At 36.6% G+C, this 14,654-nt stretch overlaps 1 protein-coding gene across 1 annotated transcript in view; it reads left to right on the forward strand.

Annotated features, from left to right (window-relative positions):
* Positions 1-9,553: 9,553 nt before the first annotated feature.
* Positions 9,554-14,654, forward strand: part of LOC109098494 (fibroblast growth factor receptor 3-like) — a 42,415-nt gene continuing 37,314 nt past the window's right edge. Inside the window, 1 exon segment of the mRNA XM_042768721.1 lies at positions 9,554-10,120. The gene's annotated coding sequence lies outside the window, so the exon portion shown is untranslated.

Raw genomic sequence — 14,654 nt, forward strand, 5'->3', positions numbered from 1 at the left:
TCCCTCTCTCTCTTCCTCTCTCTGTCTCCCGCTCTCTTGAATGCGGCAGATTGCATGTCACTTTTTTAAACTCTCTCTCGCTCTCTCGCTCTCTCTCTCTCTCTCTTTCACTCTCCTTCATTTATCACTATTTCTTTTTGATGTTGGCCTGATCAGTGAGGTTTGAACAGAAAAAAATCCAACAGCTAAAAATAGAGCTTGAACAAGCTGAAAATTGGCTTTAATCTGCTTGCGTTTCATAAAGAGTGTGTAGGTATGTGTGTGTGTGTGTGTGTGCGTGCGTCTGTGTGTGTATTAGAGTACGTTTAGAATCCTAGTGTGTAAACATGCATAATAATCATAGATTAATTCTGACTGAGAGCAAGGTTATGAGTTTACATAAACCTCAATAATAATTCTCATGTGTCTTGTTGAAGAGCCAAGATTCTCTGTCTCTTTCATAACCATGAAAATGAATCATTTAGCATTAGCAGAATGTGGGATATGTGGTAGCCGTAAAGGCTGGATTTATGGTACAAGAAGCATCAAAAGCAAGGGTATACTGTTGTATTAGTAGCAATGTATATTCAAGCAGCAGAGTTTGAGAATATAATCAGTACAAGGATGCATGGAATCATGTAGGGCACACTGTGTGTTATTCATACACAGCATGTGCTCCATATATTTCATACATACAGTGTTTAAATACATGCATATACTTTCTCATGGTAGGAAAAAAGAGAGGCATTAACCACCCAGAGCGGCATAATCCATCTCAAGACCAACCATGAACTGTTTAGAGTGAAATATAGGGGGGGAAAAGAGGGAAAAATTTAATTTATTCTGTTTTAGTTACTTTTTGTCATATTATTGTCAGATATATTGAAGTAGGCTAATGATTTATTGACATGGAACTTGCAGTTCAGTGAGTCATATGTTGGATTCAGTAGTCACTGTGATGGATTTGGTGAGTTTATTCGGTGAAGGACTCGTGAACTGATTCTAACCGGCAGATTATGCATTTGAGAGTCTTTTTTTTTTTAAGGATTAATTAAAATAACAGAGTCATAAGAGACATTTATTTGTGAATCTGACTGCACAGCACAGGCTATGCTGTATTTGTATTTGTATTTTTTTATGCAGGTGTAAAAATTATGCAGGAAAAAAGTGTGTCGCAGATCACAGAAGTGCCGTGTGAGAAATATGTAAGTTAGACCCACCAATTAACTTGTTATTTTTATGAACTTTTAACTACGAATTAACTTATATTTATTATTTTAAATCAGACTATAGTGGATGCCACTCGCCTTCAGGCATTTATGCACCTCAAAGACCCTCTTTCCAGCACACGTCTAATGAAACATGCAATTAGATGTGCAAACTGAACGTTAACATCATGTTCATGTTCTGAATGTTTGGTAGTTTTATACAGAAGTAAAGTTTCACTGTTCAGAATCTTTGTTCTAGTTTTGGACTCGTGATGTGAAAACCAAATTTTGAGAAGTTTGAAGGAAAAAACTTTTTCATAAAAGATCAGAAAGAACTGAAATAACTTTAGAGAGCTGTGAAATATTTAAAAGGGTGATGTCACCGGCTTATTGGATTGGCTGTTAACTGTGACATGGTTGGCGCTTCTTCAAAGACAAGTGCACATACACAAGGACATGCTGTAACTGTCCCACCCAGTGATTTAGTACATGGTTAAAAACAGAATACTTGTCTGTGCAATAATGGTAAACGCTGTATGCAGTGGAGATTAGCACTGTATTTGCATTTTGCCTCATAATTCACTGCTAGCATGATGGCCATTCATTATAGTATTACTGGAGATCATACTAGAGACTTACTCAATATGCCTGTGAATGTACTGAGCACAACTAAATAACAACTTAATGCCATAGATCATCCAAAAACGACAATTCTCTCTCCATTTACTCACCCTCAACTTATTCCAAAACTGTATGACTGATATTTTGAAAAATCACTGAGACATTGTTCAAAATATCTACTTTTGTAGTAGGAAAGTCATACAGGTTTGGAACAACATGAGGGTGAGTAAATGGTGTTGTCATTTTTGAGTGAACTATTGTAAAAAAAAAAAAAAAAAAACGCTTTAGCATAGACTGCTTATTACAAAAATTATATAATTAAAAATAATATTCAAGTACGAACTTAATGTAATGTTTTTGGACACTTAATTGCATGTTATCTGCAATTAAATGAAAATGCATTATAGTTTAAATTTGTATTAAATGCAATAGGCTTGTGCTTTTTTGACCCACTTATGTAGGACTTTATATGTAATTTCATAATAACTTAAATTGCTTTTGAATAATGGTTAAAGTGTGCTGCCAAAAGTACTGACAAGACTTATGGTGAACTAAAATATACTTTAATGTAATTAAGTATATTTAAACTATATATTAAGTTTAAATGTATTGTTAAATAACACATTAAACTCATCAAAATAAGTGTACTTCTTTAAAGCACAACAAATGGTTATTAAAAAATAATGACTAAACACTTAATTTGACATTACTACAAAGTGCACTTTTTAAAAGTGTGTTAGGAATCATATTCATGAAAGTGAACCCTTTTAATTACATTAAATTAAATCTAATGAAGCACACTTCTTTTTCACAAGGGATCCCTTTAAATTTTTAATGCAGTCTGTCCCTCATACAGAGCCAACCTATCACTTCATAAAACATAATATATAGCGCACAAGTCATTCCTTTTATGGTGCTTTTATGAAGCTGTTTTGTCTTTTTTGGAGCTTGATAGCCCTGAACTGTCGCAGTATGACAAGAGGCTTTAATAAATTTGCACTTATTAATTAATTTGCACCAAGTTATTTGATAACAAGTTTGATGAAAAGTGACACTTTCTCAGATATTTAGAGCAGCAAATTTAACTTTTAATGGTTTTAATCTCTTTCTCTCTGTGTCTGTCTGTTGTGGCAGGTTTTGGTCAGGCTCTGTTAGGGCCGAGTGGGCTGTGTACAGTGGGGTCTATAGAGACTGGCCAGTAATCCTGCTCTCTTAAGGCTCAGTCTGAATCTCAATAGGAATGTAGGGGCAGATTTACTCCTAAATCCATTGGTAAACATTGCGCTGACGCTGCTCTCCGAGTACCAACAGGTCTCCTATAATTGTTCTCTGTGTGTATTTGTGTGTGTGTGTGTGTGTGTGTGTGTATACAGCGGAGGGTGTTTCTTTGTTTGTTCTGGTGACTCACAGTTCTTGGCCCACTTGCTTATTGAGTTAGATGCTAGGCTAAGCTAATCTCTGCAAAGAAAAATGAGCACATGGAGAAACTAATTTGTTCTTCTTTTTTTATTGCTGTTGTAGTGGAATTATGTGACCCTTACAACACCGTTCTGTTGCAGGGCCATGGTAAAGAGACAGTTTTGCCATGCTTTATGTCCAAAAACCATGGTAATACCATAGTAGATTTTTGTTGGTGAATGCTAAGCTAGCAAGATAGCAGATTGATTGCTAACCAGTATACTTAGGCGCTGTTCACACAGAACACACTACTTTTCCATTGTTTTTTTTATATAAACACACACTAGACGAACGTGTTTGACCGTTGGGTTCACGTCTGGCATCTTTTCCATGACATGGCATTCTAAAAACTGCGGCACACAAGTTAAACAAAGTTCAACTTTTAAAAACGTTTCTTGAGACCTTGCGTTTTTTCCCCATTCCACTGCAAGCATCTCACATTTTGAAAGCAAAAACGCATTCTGTGTGAATTGCCTCTTATGTGTCATACTAACGTATCAAGGGCAGGTCAAATCATTAAACGGTTTGACACTGCATCATACAATGAACCCATTATGCTGTTTGAGTGTCAAAACTGCTGATAAATGGGCACTAAAGGCATCTCAGATGTTGAGCTACAATAACTGTAGATGCAATGTATAACATTGTCTGTTAACCATCAGAGCTGTGGACATCTGATGCTTCAGAGAATGCATTAAACTCTTATCAGCGGAGAATGTGGCGTTAATTCAGGGTGTCTGAGCGGGAGATTAGGAGGAGATGGAGCTGGGCTTTAGGGTGAGCGGGAGGGGTACAGAGGGCTGAAATTCCATGGATGCCTACTGGATCAGGGATGAGGGCTGCTGTGTTTGGATATGGATCAGCAGCAGTTACACAGGCCTGGGACCAATGTCCATCTGCTCTGCTTCAGATCAACAAATCCAGCTACAGCCTTTAATAACAGTGCATCATCGGGCATGATAACACAGGTCTTATGAATCCAGTGGAAACCCAATATTATTAAATCATTTGTAATATGACTCTTGTACGTTGTGTTGATGTGTTGGATTTCAGTGCAAGGTGACATCATTGTGATCTCCTCCCTGCATTGTGCAGACTGCTTTGCTTGTCGCTGAAAGATTTTAGGATATCCTTGCATAAATATACGCATCCCCAGAAAGACCTTTGAATACATACATACAAATCGAGGGTGAGATGAGAGTGGTCACTGTCTTTCATAAGGATAATGGAAAACAGAGAGTGAGATGGGGAAAAATATGCTGATGGGATTATGATGTGTGCAGGATAAACAGGGGCCCTCAGGTATATGCCTGAAAGCAGTGGCACATAGTCGACTTCTGAAATGAGTCCCCTTGCTTTTTTTTTTTTTTGTTTAGTTTTTTTTTTTAGTCCATTGTAAATTAATATTCTCTTTGATATTTACATGGTTTCTGGATTGAAAGGATTGAAGCACAATATTTACTTTGCACTGTAAACAAACAATCAATTCTATAATATTTTGTATGTTTAAGTTAACATACTATTTATTTACAACAACTTCACATCAAATTCAAGTTTAAACTAAAGTTGAAAAGTTTGGGGTTATAATATTGATGACAAGTATTATTATTCATTTATGTCAGCAATGTGTACTGTATGTACTGTATTTTTTACCTTGTTTCAAAAATAATAACTGCAATAATACAGTAATTTATTTCATATTTTATTATATTATGCATTATATTTTATTTACAGTTGTGGTCAAAATTTTACATACACTTTGCAGTTTCTGCAAAATGTTAATTATTTTACCAAAATAAGAGGGATCATACAAAATGCATGTTATTTTTATTTATTTTTATTTTATTTCACATAATAAACATTTAGCTGTTCATGAGTCCCTTGTTGGTCCTGAACAGTTAAACTGCCTGCTGTTCTTCAGAAAAATCCTTCAGGTCCGACAAATTATTTGTTTTTTCAGCATTATTTGATTATTTGAACCCTTTCTGACGATGACTGTATGATTTTGAGATGCTTCTTTTCACAGAGGACAAATGAGGGACTTATATGCAACTATTACAAAAGGTTTAAACTCTCACTGATGCTCCAGAAGGAAACACAGTGCATTAAGAGCCAGGGGGTGAAAACTTTTTGAATTTGAAGATCAGGGTAAATTGAACTTATTTTTGTCTTCTGGGAAACATGTAAGTATCTACTGTAGCATCTGAAGGGGAGTACTACATGAAAGAAATATGATATTTTGGTAAAATAAGAAAAATGTACACATCTTAAATCTGTTCAAAAGTTTACACTCCTGGCTCTTAATACATAGTGTTTCCTTCTGGAGCATCAGTGAGTGTTTGAACCTTTTGTAATAGTTGCATGTTAGTCCCTCATTTGTCCTCAGTGTGAAAAGAAGGATCTCAAAATCATACAGTCATTGTTGGAAAGGGTTGAAATAATTAAAAGATTCTGGAAAACTAATATTTTCTCGTGTGGACTATATTAATGTATTCCATGTGAAATATTTTATTTAGGTACTGATACAGATACTGCATCATAAGTGTATGTAAAATTTTGACCACAACTGTATTTCTACTGTTGTTCATTTTCATGTATTGTAGAGTGTAATGGCTGATGCTAGTTTTTAATTTTTTGTATTTTGTGCTTTATGCTAATTTTTATTTTTCATTGATGTAGCGTCTAATTGATTATTCATTACAGTACTGGCAGATAACCACATACAGATGCTGCATACAGAAATAGAACTAGTGACACAGATATCCCAGTTTCCTCTCTTTATCGGACAGAAATACACAAACTCTGGTGTCCAAAGGCAATACCTTTACTCAGCCACATTTTCCGTGAGACCATTATACACTGATCTGGGTGTATATGTGTGTGTTTGATTGTGTGTGTGTGTAGGACAGGTCATGGTCTAAAGAGGAAGGATAGACTCTGTATACCTTGCTCAGGGACACACCTTGCGAACGGTAATTGAATGTACATTGGGAAGGTTGGCACAGTGTTCCTTAGTATATTCAGCAGAACTGGTGTGGATTTAACAATTAGGATGAGGATTAGAAGTAGAAAATAATCACATTTACTTCTGCTTTCATATTTGACACTTTTGCACATGGCTCATTTTATATTCAAGATTTATATTCAGATATATTCAAGACAACACACACACACTCATTCAAATACTTACAGTCAATATGCAAAGAAACAAAATAAAACAAACGGAATGTTATCAGCTCTTTAGGTTATCAGTAAAAGTATGCACACTGATAAGAGCTAAACTAGAAAAAAAAAGAACGAATGCTCTCTCTCTCACACACATATGCACTCTACAGATGTTCTTGTCTCTCCCCTCTTCACATTTCACACACTTTAAAAGCCCATGTGGTGTACTGATGCTTTAAATCTCATGTTCATCCTGGGTTGTTTTCAGGGATTTAGCCAAATCTGTAATCAATGAGGGAGTTATTGATTTGCGATTGTCTCCTACCGCTCACAAAATCACATCTCTCTGATGTTGTGAAACATGGTCAGGTGCTCACAAAGGACCTTATAGATTAGAGCCATCAATGAAAAGTGTTTTCAGGGGATAATTGCAGCCCAGTTTAATATTCAACCTCTTGTGAAGGGAGTCCTAAATCCTCACCTCAGCTCCTTTGTGTGTTGTACCCAGAGGCTGGGGTTAGACTGAAGGGTGAATCTGGGGAGAGGGTTCAGGGGCTAACTGAGCTCTTGGGGTAGAGGTCACTCATTCGTTCAGTTCTTCAGGTCCCAGAATGTCTCACGCTGCATTCTGTACAGCCAGGGTTTTTTTTGTTTTTTTTTCCCTATACAACACACTGTCACGCAGTCGTGGTTGTAATAAGGGTGCTCGACAAGGAGTAGAAGTAAAGGAGTCTTTAATTAGCATCAACACACTTAAACCATTGAAAGCAACGTTAATTCGACACAAAGGAATGACAGAAACTGAGGGCTTATAAACACAAGGAACCAAGGAGTAAACAAGATGAGTAATATAATGCAGGTGATAAATACATATAATTAATATTATTTTAATTAATATCATAACTTATATTCTATTTTATTTATTATGCATAGTATATACATTTAATTTTATTTATTTTTTCATTATTTTTATTACAGATAATTTTTTTCTAAACAATCGTGTGTGTATACTATAAATATACTGTACAGTGATTTGGTGCTTAATACATTTTTATTATAATCAGAGTTGAAAAAAGCTTCTTTTTTTCAGGATCCTTTCAACAGAACCTTCAAAAGAAAAGCATTTATTCAAAATAGAAAATTATATATATATATGCATTATATTTTTCAAAGATTACAGTAAATATATTTACAGTGTTACAGTAATTATATATTTTAAGTAAACACTGTTCTTTTGAACATTATATTATTAGAAAGTTTCTATTATTAGAACATTATTTCTAAAAGAGCCATTTAACATAATTAGACTAAATACAGGAATAAAAACAGAAAGCAAAAGCTTTTTTTTTTTTTTTGTCTGATCACTGAAATTATCTGTAAGAAGTTGTAAAAACATTTTAGTCACTGATCACATGTCTTCTCCCTCCTTCAGCCTTTACAGCTGTAGCAGTCATTTTTACCACATGCTGCCAACAAGGCACTAAAATTCCCATAAACACCCTTATCGGGGTCATAAGTCATCACTTACGGTGCTGCATCCAACTTGTCAATCAATAAAATCAATCTTCTTTCTCAAGGCTCTAATAGACATAATAATAGTGACACTGCATTAGTATTCACAGAGGATAGCATTTTGAAACAGGCTAACAGGGGTTATTATTGAATGGGTGATGTTTATGTGTCTTTTTACTGAATGTCTTTAACCCTGGTGTTAGAGAACAGAGTGTTGATGTGACTAAGGATGCTCTTGTTTGCATGATGATTTTACCACTCACAGGCTACCAGCCGTCCTCTTAAAACAAACACAGATGGACAGCTACTAAGAACTCTCTGTCTCTGCTTCTTTCACATGTACACACATTCCTCTGGTAATTAAGAAGATGTTTCTTCTCTTTATTGTCTCATAAAGTTCTCTCTGCAAACATGTTTGTAGCTTTAAAAGTAATTGAGACTTTGTTTTGGAGCTTTTTCTACAGAATTACGACTCTCGACAACACTTGGTGCTCGGCTACTCAGCCTTCAGGAGACGCATGACAGCTTTATGAAACGAAAAATCAACACACACAATGATAGAAACACAAACCACACACACACACACCTGAACAGATAGATAAGAAATACCTGATCACACAGCCTGTAATTACACACACTTGCATTTCTGGTTCCTGTTGAAGAAATGACAGCAGCTTGAGATGTCTGCAGGTAAATGAATCAAAACATACAAGGGAAGGCCTCAGTTTGGGGGTATCAGATTAGTTAAAACTAAGTTAAATTAATGTAATACAGATAGCATGCTACTATGCGAATGTTCTGCATTGTGTTTTTATTCCCAGCAGCATGTGATTTGTCAGTGAATTATAAGTGACATGAAATGACAGACAGCCAAAAATATTTTTGCTAGTAAGGTATTTTAAGTTTATTTTAGTTAACCATCACCTTAAATGCTGAATCGCTTTCTTTACTGCACAATATGAGCTGTGGGACATTAAAGTAATGATCTGAGCTGACATTTATAAACGCTATTCAGTGACAGGATATGATATATTATAAAACATTATTAGTGTGCAAATTATGTAATGGGATAAAAAAAATATCTTGGTGCTCTTAAAGCAATTAGAAATGGTTTTAAAGCCGTGTAATTTTTTTTTTTTTTTTTTTGGTACATTTGTGGTGTGTAAATCTATGACGTAATAAAACTTTAAGCTTTACTTCTGTCGACGATGAGACCAGCGTTTGAACAACTGTTTCTATGGTTACCTCCTCAAACAATGCCGACGCCTTGCGAGCACATTTTATTAGCCGTTACTGGACTTGTGTTCTAACTTTTGTTCTTACTATAATGCTGTCATAACCCCAAACCCCGCTATAAAATCGCACCCTGAAAAGAGTATGAACAGCAGAATCTTTGCTGTTTTTAATTGTTTTTCTGCTGACTCTCTCCATGGTCCACAGCGTGGTTTGGGTTCGCTGAGCGCAGCTAATTTGACAGTAAGTTGATTGAATATTCGGGTTTGGTGTGGGAGGCGCCTGCGGCTCTCTCTCTCTCTCTCGCTCTCTCTCTCGCTCTCTCTCTCTCTCTCTCTCTCTCTCTCTCTCTCTCTCTCTCTCTCTCTCTATCTGCCCTGAACTCGTGAGGGGGGCGGCAGGCGGCGAGCACTGCACTCGCAGCAGGGACGCCGTTTGAAATCCGATCCTAGTTAATTTTTTCCCCTCTCTCCAGAGCCCGGTGCTCAAACTGTTGATGGGAGTCTGTGAGCCAAGCTTTCACACACTTCACAACCGACCCAGCGGCGCAGCGAAGCAGTTGTGCCCGGACAGCGCAGCGGAGAAGAGCGGAGCTTCTTCCGTAGGACCCCGAAACCCTCTTACGAGCCAAAACTACATATGTGCTCCTTTAGATGATACAGTCTAGTGGGGTTTTGATACACTTTTCCGTGGTTTTAAGGACTGGACAGAGTAGGACAGCTCAAGGCTGTGTGTAAATAAGGCTTCTTCTCAAACACTCCACTGACTTCACGTCTGTTCACTCCTGGATTTGGAAACTTGATTGTTTTTGGATGATTTGCCCCCTGAATGCGATTCACGAAACATCTGGAAAGGACCTCGCAGACCAAGCTTTCTCAAAAAAACTGACAAACATATTTTATTTTGATCTCGAAAAGGATTACTGTGTCAAAAGAAGGAATTTGGTGAGGAGTTTATTATTATAATTCTTATTAGCTACATTATTATATTGTCTTTTACAGTTGCCTAGTAGCCTAATATAATGGAATTTGTTATAAATATACAAACATGAATTTTGAAATATTCAAATAAAATAAATAAATACATAACTAAATAGACAAAGTTATAAAATACATACTGCATCATAACAATCATTTAGGTAGGTACATCATTTAGCTGCATGGGACGCAAAGCAGCATCAGAGGTGAATGGCCTCAAATACTCTACTAGTTTTTATGTGGCGTTTAGTTTTGACACAGAATTTGAAGCAGACAGAGCTGCTAAGACCAGTCGTATTTCAGCTGTGTACAGGCGTCTTTGAGGGGTAGGAAATAGTCTTATTCCTCATTTTTCTAGTTGTTTCCTGGGTCCAGTTCCAAAACGTGTCTTTCAATTGGGCTGTTGATTCAATCAAAGCCTTCAAGGGAATGGAAACAAAGTTTTAGTGTAGAAGTGAGCTGCGGTGACATGTGGTGTATGCCCGTATCGCTTACAGTCGGACAGGTGTTGCGGTGTGTGTGTGTGTGTGTGTGTGTGTGTGTGTATGTGTGAGAGTATGAGTAAGTACTGCGTGGTCGAAAGCTGCTCCACTAGTCGCGAGGAGAAGCCGCACCTGTGCTGAATTAATGTACAATATGGCTCAATTCAAAATGTTTGCGGTGTATAATTTAGCCTGTTGTGTGGACAGTCATTACTCATTCACAAACTAGCCTGTAATATGTCAGCAGCTGGTCTTTGTCATGTAGGTGTAAGTGTTTAATGGTGCTGAAACCCACCGTGGGATGTGAGGTGACTGAAACATAGGCTAGTCAAGGGAGCTTATATCAGCCAATCTTCCTGGTGAGCGCTTGAGCACTTTTCGTGGTGCATGAGTTTAACACAAAACTGTTTATAGCTATTCCCTTCAGAGACCGTAGAGCCATTTATATTTTTACCTGTAGTAATCTCAATGACTGGTTAACTGTGACTCAATTGGCGTGTCTTTCTGATGAGAGACTAAGCCCTTTATAGCTTGATGTATAGTATGACGCATTTTAAAACCAAAATTACATCAATTTCTTCTGCGGCCACCTCAGCAGGGCTTCATTTGTGTTGTTTTTAGCTCACACTGAAGCGAAACTCACCAGTTTTTCCTCTGCCATACCCACGGGCCATCTGAAACCAATTGTAGCTATTGGAGTGAATTAGAGTCTCTAGAGGTGTTAACGCGGGCTACTGGGGGCAATTAGCCACCTCATGTACTAGAGTCATTCAAACCCGACTGGAGTCCGTGGTGAGAACTGACTAGGATGTAAACTGTTAGGTTTCCCCCCAGTCTCTATCATTGTTTTAAGCAGACCTAGGCTATATAGTTTTTTTTTTCTTTTCTTTGAGTGGCTAACAGCAAGACGTTTCTTGCTGTCAGTTCAGCTTGTCAGATATCCTGAAATTTGGTTGCTGAACTCATGCACTGTATAAAACAACCTACTAAAACTGAAAAGTTTTCTTGCTGCCTTAAATTTTTTAAATGGTATAAACTAGTAACACAGTTTACTGATGAAGAAAATAATCGGTTGCACTTTATTTTACATTTCGTGTACTTACATGTACTTACTGTGTACCTACCTAAGAAATATGACCTAAAATTCTGGTAATATGGTTAGGTTTAGGGGTAGGTTCAGGGTTAGTCCTTAGTTATTACACAGTTATTGTAATTACTATAATAATTACATAGTATGTACACGAGGAACAGGACTATAAAATAAAGTGCTATTTCTGAATCTCTGAAAACTCAACAGAGTAGAAACGATTGGTTAAAAGCATGAAAACCTTGAAACTATGATGACAATATCCCACATTTAGAAATGTCTATGCCTTTTTGGGGGGTGATAATCATTATTTTTCTAGTCATGTGTCCCCTGCACTTTTCAAAACCAGCCCTGGTGGAAAGGTCTCTCCAAGGCATGCACAACTCAAATGAGAGCGCTCATGTCATCAGGGAAAAAAGAGGCTCTTTTCAATTGGAATCTCAAATAATTGTGACCCATAGCGGACTGGTGCCGGCTCAAAATCAATACGCCACTCTGTGGACTGTCAAAAGTTTGAGAGTTGAAGTCTTGAATGTAAGTCATCAAACTCTCTCTCTCTCTTTCTCTAAAGTTCCTTATGCTTTCTTTAGACCTCATTAGCTACTGGCAAGAGATTAATTTAATGTATGTTAAAAACCTGAACAAAAAATGTGCATGAAATCATTTTACACACAATGCACAATGTAGTCCAAGGGCTAAGAACAGCATGAATGAAAACAAGACATATAATAAACAATGGACAATGTTACTGAGCTCTCTCGCTCTTTCATCCTTCTGTTTTTAATTACCCATATGTTTTTCTTTTTCTATGAATGTTTTTGTTGACAGTGTCATGCCATACGCTTTATGTAAGCATATGAAATGATGGATTTAATGCTAGAAAGCACAGAAAAGTCACTGAGAAGCTCGGAGAAACCCATAATTTCACAGTGACAAACATCTGTAAATGTGGTTTGTAAATTGTTCCTCTTTGATTTGTGTGTGTTTGATGTGTTTCTCCATGGGGATGTTTAAAAGGGTGGGTTAAGGAGTTTAATTCTTACCTTTATTCAGTTGTCTACACTGAAGCAATGCACAAACCTGTAGCCACACACACTCCCACACGTGTGCTGACAGAGCTCACAGAGAGCCGCAGGATGGTGAGTGAAATTCTCGGAAGAGGATTACAACCAAACTCTAATAGAGACACCTCAGACTTTAGCTTTTCATCTGCTTTCTCTCTCTCACTTTCTTTATCTCTCTCTTACTCTGTCTCCCTCCTAATCCCTATTTTCATTGGCAGATTTAGCCTGGGCTGGCAGTTGACTTGGCTGCACAATTACTGGAGATTACTGACATTTTTGAGTCCCAGATTTGTTGCAAGGTGTGACTAGTGTGTGATAGGATTCTATTAAAACCCTCTTTCACCCAAAACTATTAGACATTACACGCATAAACGCCCAGGATTTGACAGAATATTCTTGCACTGCCTTGTTCATGTCCGTAGTTGTTTTGCTTGCCATTAAAAGAGCACTGAATTTGTTATACTTCAGTATGCGTCCTATATCACAGTTGACTGAGGGGTTTAAAAGTAAGAGACAGAAAGGGAGCTACAGAGAGTAAAAACATAGTAGCTAATGTTGAATTATTGGCTAGACTGATAATCATAATATTTCAAAAGAGTCCAAATCAAATTCTTCAGTAATCCCATAGATAAACATCAACTCTTCTGAGAGAGTTAGAGTTTTACACACCACACGGCAACAGACTGCTGCACATCAGTCATGTCACACAGTCCCAGCTGCCTGTACCCTAAAGTTTCATTTGCACAGAAGTATATGCAATTAAGTTTGAGGTCAATTTTTTTTTTAAATACATTTGTACTTTTATTTAGGATGATTTTTTACAAAAACATTTTATTTTTAAATAAATTGTGTTCTTTTTAACTTTCTATTCAGTGAATCCTGAAAACAAATATTAAGCAGCACAACTGCTTTCAACATCTTAAGAACTGTTTCCTGAATAGCAAATCAGAAATCACAATGATTCTAAAGGGATTATGTGACACTGAAGACTGGAGTAATGGTTTCTGAAAATTCAGCTTTACCACGTCAGGAATAAATTACAATGTAAAGTGAATGAAAATATTTTAAATTGAAAAATATTTTACATTATTAATGTTTTTACTGTATTTTTGATCAACTAAATGCAGCCTGAGTGAGCCTAAGAGACTGCTTTCAAAAACTTTTTTTTATTTTTTATTTTTTTTTTATCTTTCAGACCCCAAACTTTTGAATGATATGTGTTAAAATGACTCACTATAAATGCAATAGAAAAGATACAAGCAGGCACAGTTCAGTGTTCAAACTACGCAATGTTATTTTAAGTAACAGACATTGTACAATCATCCATTCATTATCGCAAAATAAACCACAACAGGGTGATCAGGATAGTCTTGTATTGCCCCAAAGTGGTTTATTTTGCGATAATGATGGCTTACTGCACATTATCCCATTTATTACACTGCTTCTCCCCAAATAAATAAATAAATAAATAGTGATGGTTTTCTGGATATTATTGTATTTATTACACTGCTTCTCCCTAAATAAATAAATAGACTGCAGTTAGTCTAGCAGAATTCAAATAAATCACTGTCTGTGGTAAAACTGTCAATTATACAGTTTAGTGGCCTTAGACCACACAATGCTGTGATGAACCAATCAGAGTCAAGTACTCCAAAATAATAATATAAGATAAAGCCTCTTCCAAGAATATATCAGTTTGTTTCTGCTTAAGGCTTTTCCCCTACTTATAAGCTTTGTTACTGTAAGATAGTATGGCTCCAGAAACAAGCTCAAAAAACACACCTACTATACACACTCCAGAAATACGCTCCACAAATATACTCTTTTCTCCTACAACAGCCAGCGCTGATACACTATCAGCCCACAGC

The sequence above is a fragment of the Cyprinus carpio genome, chromosome A13, assembly GCF_018340385.1.
Source record: "Cyprinus carpio isolate SPL01 chromosome A13, ASM1834038v1, whole genome shotgun sequence".
Lineage (NCBI taxonomy): Eukaryota > Metazoa > Chordata > Actinopteri > Cypriniformes > Cyprinidae > Cyprinus > Cyprinus carpio.